This window comes from Thermobia domestica, chromosome 9 (genome assembly GCF_964235325.1).
Source record: "Thermobia domestica chromosome 9, izTheDome1.hap1.1, whole genome shotgun sequence".
NCBI classification, from domain to species: Eukaryota; Metazoa; Arthropoda; class Insecta; order Zygentoma; family Lepismatidae; genus Thermobia; species Thermobia domestica.
Window position 1 is genome coordinate 109,878,882 of NC_137462.1, and position 17,813 is coordinate 109,896,694.

The 17,813-nt window shown below is 37.3% G+C and overlaps 1 long non-coding RNA gene across 2 annotated transcripts in view; it reads left to right on the plus strand.

The window, feature by feature from the left end:
- Positions 1 to 4,414: 4,414 nt before the first annotated feature.
- Positions 4,415 to 17,813, plus strand: part of LOC145694930 (uncharacterized) — a 230,717-nt gene continuing 217,318 nt past the window's right edge. For both annotated transcript variants that reach the window (XR_014133071.1, XR_014133073.1), the window contains exon 1: positions 4,415 to 4,752. This is a non-coding gene — a long non-coding RNA (uncharacterized LOC145694930). The remainder of the gene's footprint in view (positions 4,753 to 17,813) is intronic.

Genomic DNA, 17,813 nt, shown 5'->3' on the forward strand with positions numbered 1-17,813 from the left:
TTAAGGGAATAGAGGGAATCTACTTTTGGGTAGCTGGATCGATTGCTAAAAACTACATCTTGATATCTCTTATCAATTTTTGCTCTACGGAAATCAATATTTAAACCTGCAGTAGTAGTGAATTTCAACGACTTCCTATTTGGATAGAGTGTTGCGAATAGCAATGGTACATGTTCTCTTGAGTTTCTGAATCGTTTTAAACTAAAACAACTTCTCGTTATCTGTTACCGTTTTCGTTCTGTGGTGATAAACGTTTAAACTGGAAATGATTCATTTAAACCACCATTGGTTATATTGTTAAAGATTTAGATATCCATTTCAACAATCAAGCTATTTCAACAATGAAGAAAATTCTAAATAAAAATCGGTACGGATTGTTGCCTTTGGTAGGTTATGGAGTTGCTTCTTTAAAAATTTATAGTCTCTAGGTTGAAATTTGTACGAGAAATCTTGAATGTTTGTGAAAGGTAAAAAATACATGAGAGATATACGAAGACTGCAGTGACATCTATCGGCAAAACTTGTCCCTTTAAACCGACCTTAAGATTTGCGACTCTTATGCATAGCATAGTTTGAAAATCGAAAACGATAAGTAATCATAAAGTACTATCACTTATATTGTCACACAAAATGATAAAACTACATTGGTTTAATAAGAGAAAATCACATCTTTTAGTTTAATATCCCATAACTATGCCGTGTAGGCTGAAGAAAACAGTGATGATGAGAAATGAATGAAATGGTGGAATAAAGAAAGTGAGAGGAAACGAGAAAACTCCAAGAAAACCCATGCACACCGTGTTATAAGGAACGAAAGAGTACAAATGGTGTAAGATCAAAATGTTTAGGATATATCAATAATTTCTTTGTTAAACAAGTATAGTTTTATTACGAATCATCATCATAGGTATTCTGCCTTTATTGGCAGGTCACTTGCCGCAGCTGAAAAGCTTCCATGCTCCACGGTCCTCCGCTAACCTTTTCGTCTTCGCGTATGATCTTTCTGTTTTAATATCATCCATTAATTGTAGTCTCTTTCGCCCCCTCCCTCTCTTTCCCGCCACCATACCCTCTAGGACGTCCCTCATAATACAATCTCTTCTTAGGCAATGTCCCAACCAGTTTCTCTTCCTCTTCCTAATAATATCTAAAAGTGTTCTTTTCTCACCGACCATTTCTAACACTCTCGCATTCGTTTTCCGCTCGACCCAACTAATTCTTTCCATTCTTCTCCACACCCACATTTCGAAGGCTTCCAGTCGATTTTCGTCACCTTTACGTAATGTCCACGTTTCCGCTCCATACAGTACAACACTCCACACGAAGCATTTTATGAGTCTTTTTCTCAACTCTTTGTTCAAGGTCCCACAAAACAGACTTTTCTTTCTTTTAAAGGCTTCTTTCGCCATTCCTATCCTTGCTTTTATTTCACGTTCGCATTTCATGTCATTACTAAGAACACTACCCAGGTATCGAAAACTATTCACTTGTTCTATTTTCTCCCCTCCTACTTTTATATTTGACACAGACCCCTTCGTTCCAATCACCATGGCTTTTGTCTTTCTAACATTTATTTTCATCCCATATTCTTCAAAGCCCCTTCTCATTTTTTCTAACATTTTATTGATTTTCTTTTCAGATTCTGCAACAAGCGCCATATCGTCTGCAAATCTTATACATCTAATTATTCTACCTCCTACCGAAATGCCATCATCATCATGTAGGCTCTTTTTCACTATTTCTTCTAGATAGACATTAAATAGTGTTGGCGAGAGGCAGCATCCTTGTCGAACTCCCCTTCCAATTGCACTCTCTTCCGTCAGTTCTTCCCCTATCCTAACACTTACTTGTTGGTTCATGTATAAGTTTCTTATGAGTCTTCTAACTTTCCATTCCAACCCTATCTTTGTTAGAACTCCCAACAACAATTCCCAATTCACGCGGTCAAAAGCCTTTTCTAGATCAATAAATACAACATACACCTCTTTCCCTTTTTCTGTAAATCTTTCACCGATCACCCTTAATAATCCAATAGCATCTCTTGTGCCCTTGCCTCTTCTGAACCCGAACTGCTCTTCCTCAACATCTTTATTTGTTCTTCCATATAACCTTCTGTTCAGTATTCGGAGCAGAATTTTGGCTGCATGAGATATGAGACTAATAGTTCTATAATCCTCACATCTCTTTGGGTTCGATTTCTTAGCCATCGGTATCATGATCGTTTTCAGAAAGTCTCTTGGCCATTCTCCTGTTTCATATATTTCATTGCATAGTCGCCACAATTCTTTCTTTCCCTTGTCTCCTATATTTTTAATGAATTCAATTGGTATGTTATCTATTCCTGTTGCCTTTCCATTCCTAATCTCGGATATAGCCTTTTCAAACTCATCCCGAAGAATACTAAATCCTTTATCATCCTCGCCTACTTCATTTTCCACTTCAACATTTAGGCTACACGGTCTATCCCTACTCTCATATAAGTCTTCAACGTATTTTTTCCACCTTCCTATGACCTCATTTCTCTCGCTGACTACTTTCTCATTCTTATTTTCTACTGCCATCATAATACTCCCTTGTTTCCTCCGAAATTCCATAGATTTCACCTCCTTGTACATTTCCTCATATTTCCCAACTCTTTCTAATTCTTCTATGTCCTCGCATTTTCTTTTGTAAAACTCTTCCCTCGCTTTGTCTGTTTCTCTTCGTAGTTCATTATTCAACTTTCTGTACATCTTTCTGCCCTATTCTGCATCAACCTGTTTCCACATCTTCCTCTCCCTCATTTTCTGCAACATCTGCTCCGTAACCCATGGTTTCTTAGCAGTTTTGTGCTCGCGGTAACCTACTGTTTCTTCTGCAGCCTGCTGTAAGCAACGTTTAATATGTTCCCACCGTGCGTTACTACCTGCGCCTATCCTTTCCTCGTTTGAACATTTTTCTTCGAATTTATTACGAAAGTGTACAAATATATGTCGATTTGTCAAGTTTTGGTGAGGTCCCTGGCATGCGCCTAATCTACCGAGGATCGAACCTGACTCTCTAAGTGAAGATGACAGTGTTAACCAAACAGTCAAGAGAGTCTTGTACATGATTCGTTTTCTTGCCGTTATACCCTGGGCACCAACAACCTAAGATCACATGTATCGTTGAATTGTAGGTCGGGGTTGCCAATAGTCAAAATAAGGGACGGGTTGACGAGAGCTTCAATAAGTATTACAGGAGGGGTTTTTTGATAAGCATGATCTAGTGGTTACAAAAAATGAGCAAGACATCAAATAAAAAGAGTAATCATTTTAGACTGAAAGAAGTACAAAAGTATGAACTAATACAAAGAGTTATTATCAGAAAAAATAGGTAAATCTTACTTTTAAAACATTTGATTTAGGTTACTTACAGTACACTTTCTTCAAAAAAGGTACTTCACGCTTGACCGGTCTTCATTTTCCGGTTTGGATTTTCTTTAGACTGTCGAAAAACTCATTGTAACTTAAAGTCGAAGAGTTGATTGCTATTATAAGTTCAGCTTTCATCAACTGGGCAGGACACCTATTTCTTGTGTCAGTTCATTTCAAATTCATATGTGAGAAAACTCTTTCAACAAATGAATTTGACGATGGAATGCTTAGGAAAAAGGAGACGACCTTGAATAAAATTGGCAACTCAGAGCTTTTCTGAAATAGCATTAGCCAGTTACTGCTCACACTCATGACGACTCATTAAAATGCGGGCTTCAAAGTAGTTGTCTGAGCTAAATTTGTCATTTCGGCAAAATACGGAACTTAGTCGTCCCGTATCAAAGCTCCCTGGAACGCGGGACAAAATCATAAATAAGGAATTTTCCCTTAAAATCCAGAACATTTGGGAAACCTGTTGAGGTATAAAGTACAAATCCATTATGTACTAGTATCAACCATAAGATAAACTGTTAACTGATAGAAGTTAATTACAAATGGATCAGTGTTTCCTTTGTTTTAACCCCTCCTCCTTAAACAAAATAGTGTGTAAAACTAACTTTAGAACGATGTGACGTTGGAAATTAGAATTAGGCAAATTGAACAATAATTACCTAAAGAATTCAAAAAAAAAAAAAAAAAAAAAAAAATCCTGGTAGGTCCAAGTAAGCATAACCCTTATTTAAACAGCACCTCTTTGATGATAATCGAGATTTCATAAGTTCAATACTTTTGTGTCCAGCTTTTGTGTCGTTCTAGAGAATAAAACCGTATGAGTCTGTGTCGTGTGAAAAGGCTCTTCTTTAGTGAAGCAGCAGCTGCTGTGGAAATTCATTAACAAGTCCTCTTCCCTCTAACTGACGACTGGCATCATCATTGTATAAACAATAGCTGAGCTGTGGTCTATCTGCGTACCAAATAAGGCTCTGCTGCATCTCCTTCATAATGAATGAGTGGGTGCATGTGAGAGCAGTGTTGGGATGCGTGTCTGCGTGTCTTCCCGTGTGTTATTCATCTCGCATGACTATCTAGCGAGAAGGGTGCGGAAAGGTGATCACGTACATCTCTCTCTCTCTACCACACACGCATCAAACATCAAGCAAGAGACAACTGTGAAGGTTGACGTATATAATCGTTCGTCCAATGACGTGTTTATTTATACACACAATGTCTGTTTCAAATTGCTTTTGTGCTGCATCACGAAAGGGCCCGCCTGCTTGGTCAGCTTGGTTACTCATTGGGAAATACTCGTGGAAAGCAGAATATAACATTTCATGATACACGATTCGGAAACATATTGGTTAGTATTGTTTGAACATTTAAAATCTTATCTATAGGTAATATCAAAGCAGATCTTGCCCTTGGTTCGGACGTTATATCAGAAGCTACTTTTACATTTTTTACAGTTGCAACGAATTCAATTTTGATTTTTTTTAAAAAATCAGTGTTATATCTCATATCTCATGCATTCATCAAAATCTCATGGTTCTTTCATTCTCCACTTGTTTTTAATATATAGACGCAGGGTCGACATACTAGACACAATCCAGGATCACCCTCAAAGAGAAGCGCCGTGCTGCGATTTTCGCTAATGAAATGATTCCATAAATTAAAATTATTATTACTGAACCTTTTTAGAAGGCATCATACGCTGTGTGTGTCGGTGTTATAAATCAGGATTTCCAGATTGTTTGAAACAAAATTAGCCATAGTATTTTGTGCATAACATTGTGTTATTTAACTTCGTGCATGGTGCCGTTCGTGTTACTACTGTCTCAAGCGAAGCGAAAGAGAGGGACTTTACGTTGTAGAGTTTATTTTACATTGTACGAGCTTTGCTTTTAGAAGCCTTAAATCTGATTTAAACTACCTACTCACTGAGCAAAACAATACGTTTACTGAAAAATGATTAACATGTTTCAAACATGTTTCGCCAATACATCCATTTGGTTTCATCAAGCACTATGAATACAGAGGTACAGATTTTATATATAAAAGACAGCGAAATAATCCCTGAATGCTGATTGGCTATTATAGGCTACTACAGCCCATCCCCTTCAACCACAAAACCAGAATATAAAACAGAAACAAAAATCGCTAATTCCCTTCCCTTCCCTATTAACACACACACACAAAAGAGAGAGAGAGAGAGAGAGAGAGAGATCATTTACAAAATAAATGACAGAATAACTAAATAAGTAACAAAAGTAAATAAACTTGTACAATTAACATGTTACTTAATACTAGTAATTTATTCAAGCGTTTATCAATTTTAAGTCATGAATTCCATTTCATGATCCCATCACTTTCTATTTCAAAGAGGTGAAAGGAGTGAGATTAGAGTGAAAGAGAGAAGTTACTGAGTTTAGGTTACAAATTTAAGGTGAGGAAACCAAAATTAGACCCAAAGGAAGTACAGAACAAGGGGGTAAGAGAGAAAATAAGAAGGTTCAACCTGATAGTGAAGAGAAACATAAGAAAGGAAGGGGGAGCCTTTCAAACAAAGAGTATAGGGCGTTAGAGAACATAAGTTAGAAAAAAACAACAAGCACATGTGTTGCAATTGTCAAAAGTCAATAATCAAAATTCACTGAATTTAGTGTAGTCTATGGGGCCTTTTGATTCATTAAAACTTTTTTTGCTAAGGCGCGTGATCCTGGGTTCGACTTCTGTTAGGGTTACTTGCCTCTAATATAAACCAAAATAGTGACTCAGGTCCCATTTTAAACGATAGATCTCGTGTCATATTGCTCCAGCTCCAGCGTTAAAAATAGACGTTACATTTCTATCAACCAAACATAAGTCAAATATACTGTATGTGAATGTCAAACTGTTATATTTACTATTCTTCAAAGTAATATTTATATATATATACATATTGAACACCTGCTCATGAATGTGACAGAGCTCAAACTGTTTTTGTTGTCTTAATTTACAAAGTACATCTGTATCCTGTTATATGATTGACTGTTACTTACAAGTAAAAGAGATAGAATTCTTTTAAGAAAAGAGAATAGCTGAAGGAATTTGTGAAAGTCTACGAGTCACTTTATAGTTAGTCAATGATTCAGAAAATTTGGGGCCTAGTTCTTATATATATATAAGGATAATATGGATATATGGATAATTTGTGAATGACAGATTGATAATACTAAAATTACTGATATTCTATGGGAAATGATATCCGGGTGATTGATAGCACAGTAAAACTATGATTTGACCCATCCAAATATGTTCTTAAAGAATTATTCCGTAAATTGCCCTCTTGAACAAACGTTATACAGAAGTTGGGAAATTTCCTGCGGAACGCTTGTGTTGTGGTTAACTTACATGTTAGACAAGGTGTATTGCGTTTGAAAAGCGGATAATCTGGACATGATTCATTATCCGACTCCGTTATCTAGTTATGGCTGTGTTTGATGTGCTTAGAAATATACAGCATATTTTTATTTTCTTTCATGGTATTAATGGTAACTTCCATACTTTATACAATTAAATCACATATGGAAACACTAGCTCGTGTTGGTCTAGTGGCTAGGGCGCACACCTTTGTTACAGGTCTTTCGGAGTCGATTCCCGATGGGAGAGTCTTGAAAACTTTAAGCGCATCACGGTAGTCCGGATTTCCCTTAAACTACATTTCCCCTTTCCATATAGCCTCGGTGCTGAAAGAGATGCTAGACTCAATTCAATCAACTAACATACGTGTACAAAAAAAATCTGATTCCAGTGAAGCGATAATCTATAAAAAGTTTTCACAACACGTTAAAATATGAAAGATAAAACCAGCAGTTGGAAGCATGTTTCCAGCTATGTCTTTTCTCAGTATACTTCATTTGTTTGATTAATGAATTTGAATTTAATTATTTTATTTATATTCATTTTAGTATGTTATTTCTTAAGTTTTTTAAATATATTTTTTTAAATGAATCATGTTGCCAAAGTGAAAACTAGAAGTCTGCTTCATGTACTCAACAATATCAGAAGCGCCCGCATATCAGTGAGTCAAGTCTAAGTGATAAATTTGACGTTGTGTGTATTTTATGTACTCTGCCAGCAAACGAATCAGAGACAGATTGGGCAGGAATAGAGTGAAATAAAGGGAACATCTATTTAAAAAAAAAAAAAAAAAAAAGATGGGATGGATTGATCACAGTTTAAAGTTACTTAGCACTGATGCCATACCAAGCAGAATCCATTGCTTAAAGTTGGGATCCAAACCACAACTCATCTAGTTCCTAGTCTAGTACCGTATCAGAGATCAAACTCAGAGCCACGTCATAGAAAGCAAACACTTGGCCATGAAAAGACCCAAGACAATAGATGTTTTAGATCTTCCAAACGAAGGAGAAATTGGCTGCGTTGTGTCAACACAATTATTCCTTCAGTTACCTTGTTCTGTCAGCTAGTAAGAGATTAATATTTTAAATATTAGCAGTGTAGTTAATAACGTTAGGAAACAGAAACTCTATTCTTTGAAATATGTATTCTAAAAAGTAGAGGGATATGTATAACAATTAATTTAACGTCAGGTTCCGACAAAGTTGTACTTCGAATTATTGGATAGATCATATGCCATAGAAAAGTAGGAAATTGAGGAAGATAAAATAGCAAGGGACGCCACTGGTTTGGTTAAGGTAATGTGCTAAAGGGTTATCAGAAAAGAAATGGACGTGTAGCATTTTAAAAATGGTCCAGTTTGGTTATCACCATTCATTCATCAATTATTTCTTTTATCATATTTCGCAATGAAATTATAAAGTTTCAGTGTGAGTTCCATTTCACTTCATAAATAAGTGGTTGGAGTCAAATTGGACTATCTCCACCCGCAACTGTTTGTCATTAAAAAAAATTATTATTATTTTATTATGGCAATATGATGCCTTACTACTGTATTTTGATTTGCCTATCAACATTTCCTACTATGTATTAACATGTCTATTACAATAATAATAAGAATCATACAAAATAGTTTTATTTGTTATGTGGATGGAAAATTGACGATTAATTTTCCATTTCATGAAAGTAGATGTGGTTCATTTGCATTTCATTTTTTAAAGTTACTTCAATCCCAATACACCCATACTTTAATCAGAAACTTGAACTCGAATAGTCTATAAATTTTGACTTGACTACATTTCGAACACTTGATAGAAGCTGAAGAGAGAGAAATATATTGGTTAGTGAGACTGCATAATGCATTTTGTGCACGTGCCTCCGTGTTTTCCAGGTTGCAGGTCACGTGCTGCGGTTTGTTGTGGATTCTGTTCGGGTGGCGGTTGCTAATCTAAGGGTCCAGAGCCGAAGCACCGCACCTGTACGCGGGTAGCATACATCAGCCATGATGAAAAAAAAAAAAAAAAAAAATCCACGGAATGAAGCATATAAGCAAGACAAAAAGTGGGTTGGTTGCTTTTGAAGTTATATGTGGTGTACGTGTAATGTATAAATGTCTAACAAATTTTTTTTTTTTTTTTTATCCTTTCTTCCTTCGTCTGTCAATGTATGAAATGTAGATCATAATATACGACTGGTCGCTTGCTTGACTTAAGAAGAATACAAAATTAATCGAGAATAGAGGGTTCTAAATAATTGCGTCTGATACTTTAACACTTTAGTGCCACTTTGGGAATAAGTGATGTTAACTAGAATTTGAGTGTTCACAGTATTCCAGAATAATTTTCCATTTCTTTCTCTCAAAATTAGCTTTGCAAACATAAGATAGAACATTAGATAAATGTAATTTAGCATTCTGTACTAAATTTCTGAAAGGCGGATTTTCATGCAAGCGTCCATTGCGTTCTTTGCTTGCGATGTGGCTGAATAGCCAACTGAGAAAGTTAAGTACAGTTCTGAGTATAACACAACTTTCTGTTCTCTACACATAGAAATCGCAAGCAACGAACGCAACGGGACGATTGCATGAAAATCCACCCTTACGTTCCATGGATCAAGTTTTCGAGTGAATAACTATTATGATAAAAGAATTGGTTGGTTGGATTAAGGTTTACCGCCCCTTTCAGCAGCGTGACTATATGAGACGTGGACCTACAGTTTTAACGTGAGATTCGAACCACACGAGCTTCCATCAGAAATCGAACCTGGCTGTACCGCGCAAATTATGAAAAAATGGTGAAACTGGGAAAAAACGGAAGAGTTCAGAGAAAATCTAAAAATCGAGCCAGGAACTCTTCGCACTAGGGATGCGCACGAGTCGAGACATGTCTCGAATCTCGACTCGACTCGACTCGAATTCGAGTCGAGACACACTTTGTAAAATTCGAGACGAGTCGAGACAAACGTGTTTCTCGACTCGAATTTTCGAGTCGAGACACGAGTCGAGTCGAGACAGCTCATAAAAATCTCGACTCGACTCGAATGTCTCGAAAATTTTTCTAAAACTTTTAATATTATTATGAAGAAATTATTCACTCAGGAACAGCCTTGAAACCAATTCCAGCATTTATTACTTTAGAAAGGTACAGAACGTATAAATTTAATAGTTAATCTTCCAAGATCAAGATTTAATTTTCAGCTCAATTTAGTTAATTAAAACTAGTAATTAATGTCGTGATATTTGATTGTACTTCAAATATAATAATAATAATAATAATAATAATAATAATAATAATAATAATAATAATAATAATAATAATAATAATAATAATAATAATAATTGATTATCTAGTTTGTATAAAACTATTATCCGTAGCCTGTATCTAGTCTGTATAAGAACATTGCAATAAAGTGAACATCATAAATTCTCTGAATGAGAAATTGGCAGTCTATAGTAATTTAGCATAGTTATAACTATTGTGTTTTTATTTCCATGAACGCCATAGGGCTACATAACTTCTGGACAGGGCCGGATTTAGGGGGGTGCAAAGGTGCACGCTACCCCCCCGTTTGTTGTAAATATGCCTATCTACAATGAGAAGCTAGCAGTGAAAATACCGCGACACTGGTGTGTCGCGAATGGGCCACTGGTGTACCGCGAGGATATCAAAACAAAATTATTAATTCTATAGCAATCAAATTGCAAAACGTAGGGGAAAATGTATATTTGTATTGCACATTACTGTGAACCTCTACTATGAATCTACAATTTTAAGTTTCATGCCGTGTTACTTTTCTGTACATTTCTAATGTTGAAAAAATTATTTGTTATTGTTATGACCATTATTGCTTCTTTATCGTTACAGACTATTTCGTAACTTGAAAATTTAAAATATCATTCAATCCTTTCGATAAATTATTTACATTTGTGTTTTAAAAGTAAAATAGATTTATTTGTTCGTTCGTTATTTAATGATCTTCATTCTTAGTAAAAGGTTGGATACAGTTTTCAAAAGAGTAAGCGTATTTTTAATAACCTGAGTCCAACATTTCATTGCAGTTATTTTCTCCTTTTAAATTAGAATGAAAAATAAGCATAGTGATTTACCACGAGGAAAACCCAGTGATCGAGCTTTCTTCTCTGTGCGAAGATCAGTAATCAAAGAAAAAAAATACCAGTGTGTTTTATATTTACAAATAATAATATCTATAAGTGTGCCGCGAGAATCCATGTTACACCCGTAGTGTGCTGCAAGTTGAAAAAGGTTGGGAAACGCTGGTTTAGAGGAAAGAATAATTGGTACACTCCCTCCTCCCTGCTCTCTCTCTGCCTAGTATATTTTCTTTATTTTATTGTCTCCGAAACACCATTCCAGACAAATGCTTTTCGGTAGAAAAGTTAGAAACAAACCATCCCGCTTTTGGACAAAGTGGGTAACATGCGGTAGTCAGGTCAATGAACCTGCTTTGGAAATTTTCGTGCAATTTAGGTTACTGAGAGGGTGTAGTTTCTTCAACTATGCCGCCTTCTACTATGGCTCGTGCCATAAATAAGTCATCGTGGGAAACACCGCTAGTTGTCCTTGCCTGACATCTGTTTCATACGTATTCATATTAGCCAGTGACAGCGATAAAGGGCGCGCATACCCTGGGGTGCGGGGGAGCATACTAGAGGGGGCCTCTACAAGGTACGCTCAGCAAGGCACCTTTTACTTGTCATTTATAATTTTAATGCATTTTGAAAGCGTTTCTACACAGCTTATAATTAATTCTAACAGTTTCACTGAATTAAACCAGTTGAGAATGTTCCATGAGCATTGCCAGAACGAACTTAAAAAGAATGGAGAGATGGAGCGGGAAGGAAAACTGTCATTGTTCCTAGATGTAAAAGTAAATAATTTCATCCGCATCACCTTCTCTCTTGCAAAAATTAGTAAAATATTATCTCTCTATGACTTACAGTTCTCGAGATATGGCTGCTTAAATATCTAGAAATTTGAACTTTTTGGCCAATATTTGGAGAACGGTGGCCAGTTGGCCAGTAGACAGTTAATCAGTGGACACTGGTTATTATTTGGTATTAAAATGTTCACCACCCTCTTAGGTATTGATCAACACCAATATGATCTCTCTACAACTTACGGCTCCCAAGCTATGGCTCGTTAAATATCTAGAAATTGGCCATTTTTGGCCAACATCACGGGAACGGTAAGTCATAGAGAGATGATATTGGTGTTAATCAATTTACAAGGTAAACAATTTGGTACCGATATTATTTAGTGGCCACTGGCCATTGGCCAAACCAGTGGCCAGTTGAACAGTGGCCACCGGTTACTATTTGGTACCAAAAAGTTCACCATCTTCTTAGGTATTGATCAATATCAATGTCATCTCTCTACAACTTATGGTCCCTGAGCTATGGCTCCTTAAATAGCTAGAAATTGGCCATTTTGGCCAATATCACGGGAACGGTAAGTCATAGAGAGATGATATTGGTGTTGGTGTCAATACCTAAGAGGATGGTATGCATTTTAGTACCGATATTAATTGGTGACCACTATACAACTGGCCATTGGCCAAACTAGTGGCCAATTGGCCAGTGTTAATCGGTTACTATTTGGTACCAAAATGTTCACCATCCTCTTAGGTAATGAACAACATCAATGTGATCTCTCTGTGACTTATGGTTCCCGAGATACGGCTCCTTAAATCTCTGGAAGTCGGCTATTTTTTGGCCAATATCTTAAGAACGGTAAGAGTGACGCGAAAAATTTAATCACTTTTTCTGATACTTTTTGAAGCTCTATCAAATACACAGTTCAAAATTGAAAAATCGCAAATAACAGATAGACGGACAGACAGACAGACAAACACACAGACATAAAGAATTCAGTATCGAACTTTTTAAGTTCGTTGATAATGAAGTAATAATTAAAATCAAATAATGAGGAATGACTGTGAACATGAATGTCAGGTTCCTCTTTGCGATTTTCCAAAGATTTTATTTTCCAGTGTAACATTTGCATATTATTATGTTAGTCTATAATGCCATATTTTCGATATCGTGTATCTTAGACTAGAATTACAGTGTATTACAATAAATTATCGTATTTATCAGAAATATCTTCCAAGAAAATAATTCGAGATATAACAACTTGTTATTTGAAGAAGACAGTTGCTTACTGACAAAGGAGTGGCTCCACTGAGATGCGAACGAGACAATTGTGTTCGCATTGGATATGTTATAACTAGACGAATCCCGAAGTTATACGTGTCACCGGGCGGGATATCGTAAGTTACAACATATACAACGAACTTAAAAAGCTCGTTACTGAATTCTCTATGTCTGTGTGTCTATCTGTCCGTCTGTCTGTTATTTGCAATTTTCTCAATTTTGTACACTGCATTAGATAGAGCATCAAAAACTATCATACAAAATGATTAAATTTTTCGCTTAAATCTAACCGTTCGCAAGATAGTGGCCAAAAAATGACCGATTTACAGAAATTTAAGTAGCCATATATCGGGAGCCGTAAGTCATAGAGAGATCATATTGGTGTTGATCAATATCTAAAAGGATGGTAAACATTTTGGTACCAAATAGGAACCGGTACTCACTGTCCAACTGGCCAGTGGTTTGGCCAATGGCCAGTGGCCACCAATTAATATCAGGACAAAAATGTTTAACATTCTATTAGGGATTGATTACCACCAATATCATATCTCTATGGCTTACCGTTCCCGTGATATTGGCCAAAAACATGGCCAATTTCTAGATATTTAAAAAGCCATAGCTAGGAAATTACCTGCTAGAATAGTCTGAACCTAGTCATTTGTTCGGAAACGATTGGGTAAATGGAAAACTCGGTGAACATGTATCGCATCATTTTCAAGGCCACACTTTTTTGGGGTAAAAAGTTTGCCCCAGGGTTCCCCGCAGGGCCCCAGACGGGGTCCAACTAAAAAGTTTCAAATGGCAAGGGGGGTTTAAGTAGCACATCGTTTGAAATCTGTTGTAAAATGAAGGAAAATGGAGCAAGTCTCGACTCTCTACGACAACCCTGTGCAAAATGGCGGCGGGTCAAAATGAAGACAAAAACTTAATTGAAAAGTCCACGGCCACCCGTATAAGTCGAAAATGGTGAGACAAATGTAAAAACAAGAAAGGACGTGTGGCATTACGAGATCGAGCTAAAGAGAATTTCACAGTAAATATCAAGCTCAAGCTCGAATTAGTGAGAAACTTGACTAGTGTGATCCTCATTGAGATTAGCGAACGCGAGGTCCATTGAGGATAGAGAGCATGAGCCCGAGTGAGTCACGGTTGCAAAATTACCAATTTTACTTCTTTCTTTCTTTCTTTCTTTTCTTTTTTTCGTACTGCAATGCGTAAGGTTTATGAACAGCAGAAGTGCTTGCTAGAAAGACCTTAATTAGCATTGCTTGAATTATCCATAGACTAGGAACTGCTTAGATATCTAATATGCAACTTACGTTCGCATTTTAACAATTCAGGTTGTAATTAAAACCTTGAATACTGAGCAGATGAGCACGCAGAATGTTTTGTTGGGGTGTATTTCTAACACACAATTAATTCTTCATAAACAAATACAACTCTATAGTATCTGAAGCGGCTTGAGTTGGATTGAATGAAAACGTGAACATGTATTCGGACTGTGCAATGTATTGTTAATTATCATGAACTGGAACAATTAGAAAAAAATGGAAGCGCGACTAATGAAGCACCAAACATCAAAATTTCACAAGGCATGGTCAAAGCTCACACCTCAAAGACCAGAAAAAAAGATTGCCCCATCAACTAACCGTTGTCTTATCCAAGTCAGTTGCTTCTTTTCATTGTGAAATTTCCTGCAAGTTAATCAGAATGTTGAAAATTTCCTACATTTTAAATTTATTTAGTATGTACTGATCAGTCAGAACATTATGACTACCAATCTACTATCGATATAATTTCCGTCCAGGCGATATCTGTGTCACCTGCCGACGAATGCCTGCTAGTCAGTCACGCGTACGGTGCATGTAGTATCAGTGAGAGTGCTGGCCGTGTGTAGAATGGGGAAGGTGCGCGATCTGAGTTTGACCGAGGGCAGGTTGTAATGGTCCGCAGACTCGGCAGGAGAATTTCGGAAACTGCAGGACTTGTCGGATGTTCGAGGAGTGCTGTGGTGAGTGTCTTCAACAAGTCGCGAAACCAAGGGAAAACGACGTCCAAACGTCGAGGGGTTGGGCGCTCCCACCTCATTACATATGTCGGACGTCATAGGCTGGGCAGACTGGTAAACCAAGACAGGCAGCGAACTGTGGCAGAACTAACATCATACTTTGTTACTGGGCAAAGTACAAGTGCGTTTGAACACACAGTGCACCGAACACCCCTAACGATGGGCCTCCGAAGCCCATGTCCCATCTGTGTGCGAATGTTAACACCACGACATCGGCAACTACGACTGAAATGAACACATGACCATCGTCATTAAACCTTGGCAGAGTGGCAGAGCGTTGCATTGTCTGATGAATCCCGATACCTTCTTCATCATGACGATGGGAGGGTGCGAATCCGTCGTGTTTCAAGAGAACAGTTCTTTGACACCTGTACTGCGGGACGGAGACAAGCTGGCGGTGGCTTAATTATGCTCCGGAAAACATTCATGTGAGCATCCATGTGTCTAGTGAAGCTCGAACAAGGCACCATGACGGCCAAGGCGTATCACACACTGCTTGCAGACAACGACCATGTTTCCCAACGGGAGTGGCATTCTTCGAAAAGATAATGCACCATATCACAAGGCCAGGATTGTGATGGAGTGGTTCGAGGAACACAGGGGCAAGTTCCAAGTGATGTGCTGGCCGCCCAACTCGCCTGATCTGAACCTAATCGAACACAAATAGGATGTGATTGAACATGACTTCAGAGCGCATCGCCCCTCTCCCCGGAATTTACGGGAATTAGATGACCTGTGTGCAAGGGCGCCGATCCTGGGGGGCCGAGGGGGCTCGGGCACCCCCAAAGCTCATGTGAGCCCCCGCATTGTATTTATGAATATACATTATTTGGCATAATTTGAATACAATTTGAATTAAAATCCTCATATATATGCCTTCTGCATCTGAATGCCCCCCACATTTACAGAAATATCGGCGCCCTTGCCTATGTGTACCAATCAACTCTCTCCAGTGACCTTTCAAGGATCATTGCGTCCATGCCAAGACGCGTCGCCATTGTTATCCGTGCCAAAGTTGGACACACTGACAATAAGGTAGGTAGTCATAATATTCTGGCTGATGTGTGCGTATATTTTAACTCGTATATTTTGTCTCGACTCGAATTTCGAGACGTCTCGACTCGAATTCGAGTCGAGTCGAGACAGAGACTGTCGAGTCGAGACACGAGTCGAGACAGAAACATATTTTCGAGTCGAGACACGAGTCGAGACAACATTTTCTCGAGACGAGTCGAGACAGGCTTAAATCTCGACTCGACTCGACTCGAACGCATCCCTACTTCGCACCAGAAATCTATGAACGGAGAGATTAATCAGTTCTGCATTAAATGTTAAGGGACCAGCAGTCTTTAGAATTCGCAATAAAACTGACGGAAACAACAATTTAACATTTGAGCAAACCGTAAAAATCGCTCAATACACTGAGCACAAGATCCCCTTAAAATATGTTACATGATTGTAAAATCTGGCGCAAAGTAGGACTAAAAATGACAAATATTTTCAAAATAGCATCAACATGGAAATACCCTACATTTCACAAGATTTGTTTTAAATGCAATAAAAGTAATGCAACTCTATCATAATTTCTCTGCAAAATGTGGATATCATCAGTTTTATTTACCTCTTTAACGGCTATAAATAGCATTAAACGTTAAAGAAGTAGACAATCCCTTAATAATATATTTTTCGTACACACTTTGTTCCACGTTTACATTATTGAGTAGCTTCTGGATTCCGAAAGTGTGATGATAGAAGACCTGGTGTATTTGATTTGAATTGTATTTGAGTTTGGTATGTTTGGTGGTAGCATAGATAATCATGGAAGATCAGGCAGCCTGTATTGATCTCTTCCTACGCGTATTTGGAGAAAGAAGATACGATGTATAACATATCTGCATTTATAATATTTAAGAGACTTTTTTTTTCGAAGATGTCAATGAATCGAGTAAACTAATAAAATTATCGTAGTAACGGACGAAGAGAAGGGAATGTGGAAGTGTAACAGGTGTCTGTAGAAGGAGGCGCGATGAAACAAAAAAAAAAAAAAAAAAAGTTTCTGTGAGGCAGAAAAGACTTCAATTGCACAGACTATACAGAACAGTGAAGGCTTCACTTTATTTTCAACATGCAACAGTTTAACGCCTAGGAGCTGACCTTTGAACAGAAGGACCACTGTTTCGAACTCTGCGAGGATCTTCATCAGTAGGTGTTCAACAACGAAAAAACCTTCAATGTCACATGTCATTAATGAGGATTAGAGTTTGGTCTACACGACGATGGATTCAGAGACCATTATATCTAAAATCGAAGAAGGAAATGCATGTCAGTAGGGTAACCAATAGCATGCTTATCGTTTTCTTTGACGTTCTGAGGTTTTTAGTACAATGATTCATCCCGAAAGGTCCCCATATTATTAAGTCTTAGTTTTACTGTTAGGAAGAATATTCCCTGACATGAACTGTGGCGGGAGGACAATTGGATGCTCCATCATAACAAGATATCCGCTCACCAAGAGTTTGAAAAACTTTTCTTATTTTTTCTGCCGCAACCATAATTACTACTTATTTGGTCATGCGTTCTACTCACCACAATTGTCCTGACATCTTTAACACGATCAATTTTTTTGAGCAAAACAATATATTCAATATAAAAAACTACATATGTTACAGTTTCGCCAACTAACACATATGTGGCTTTTTATGTGAATATATTGTTCTGCTCAAAAAAATTGTTTGTTTGTGTTTAAGTATATACAAAGCAAAGCTTCTACTTATGGAAAATA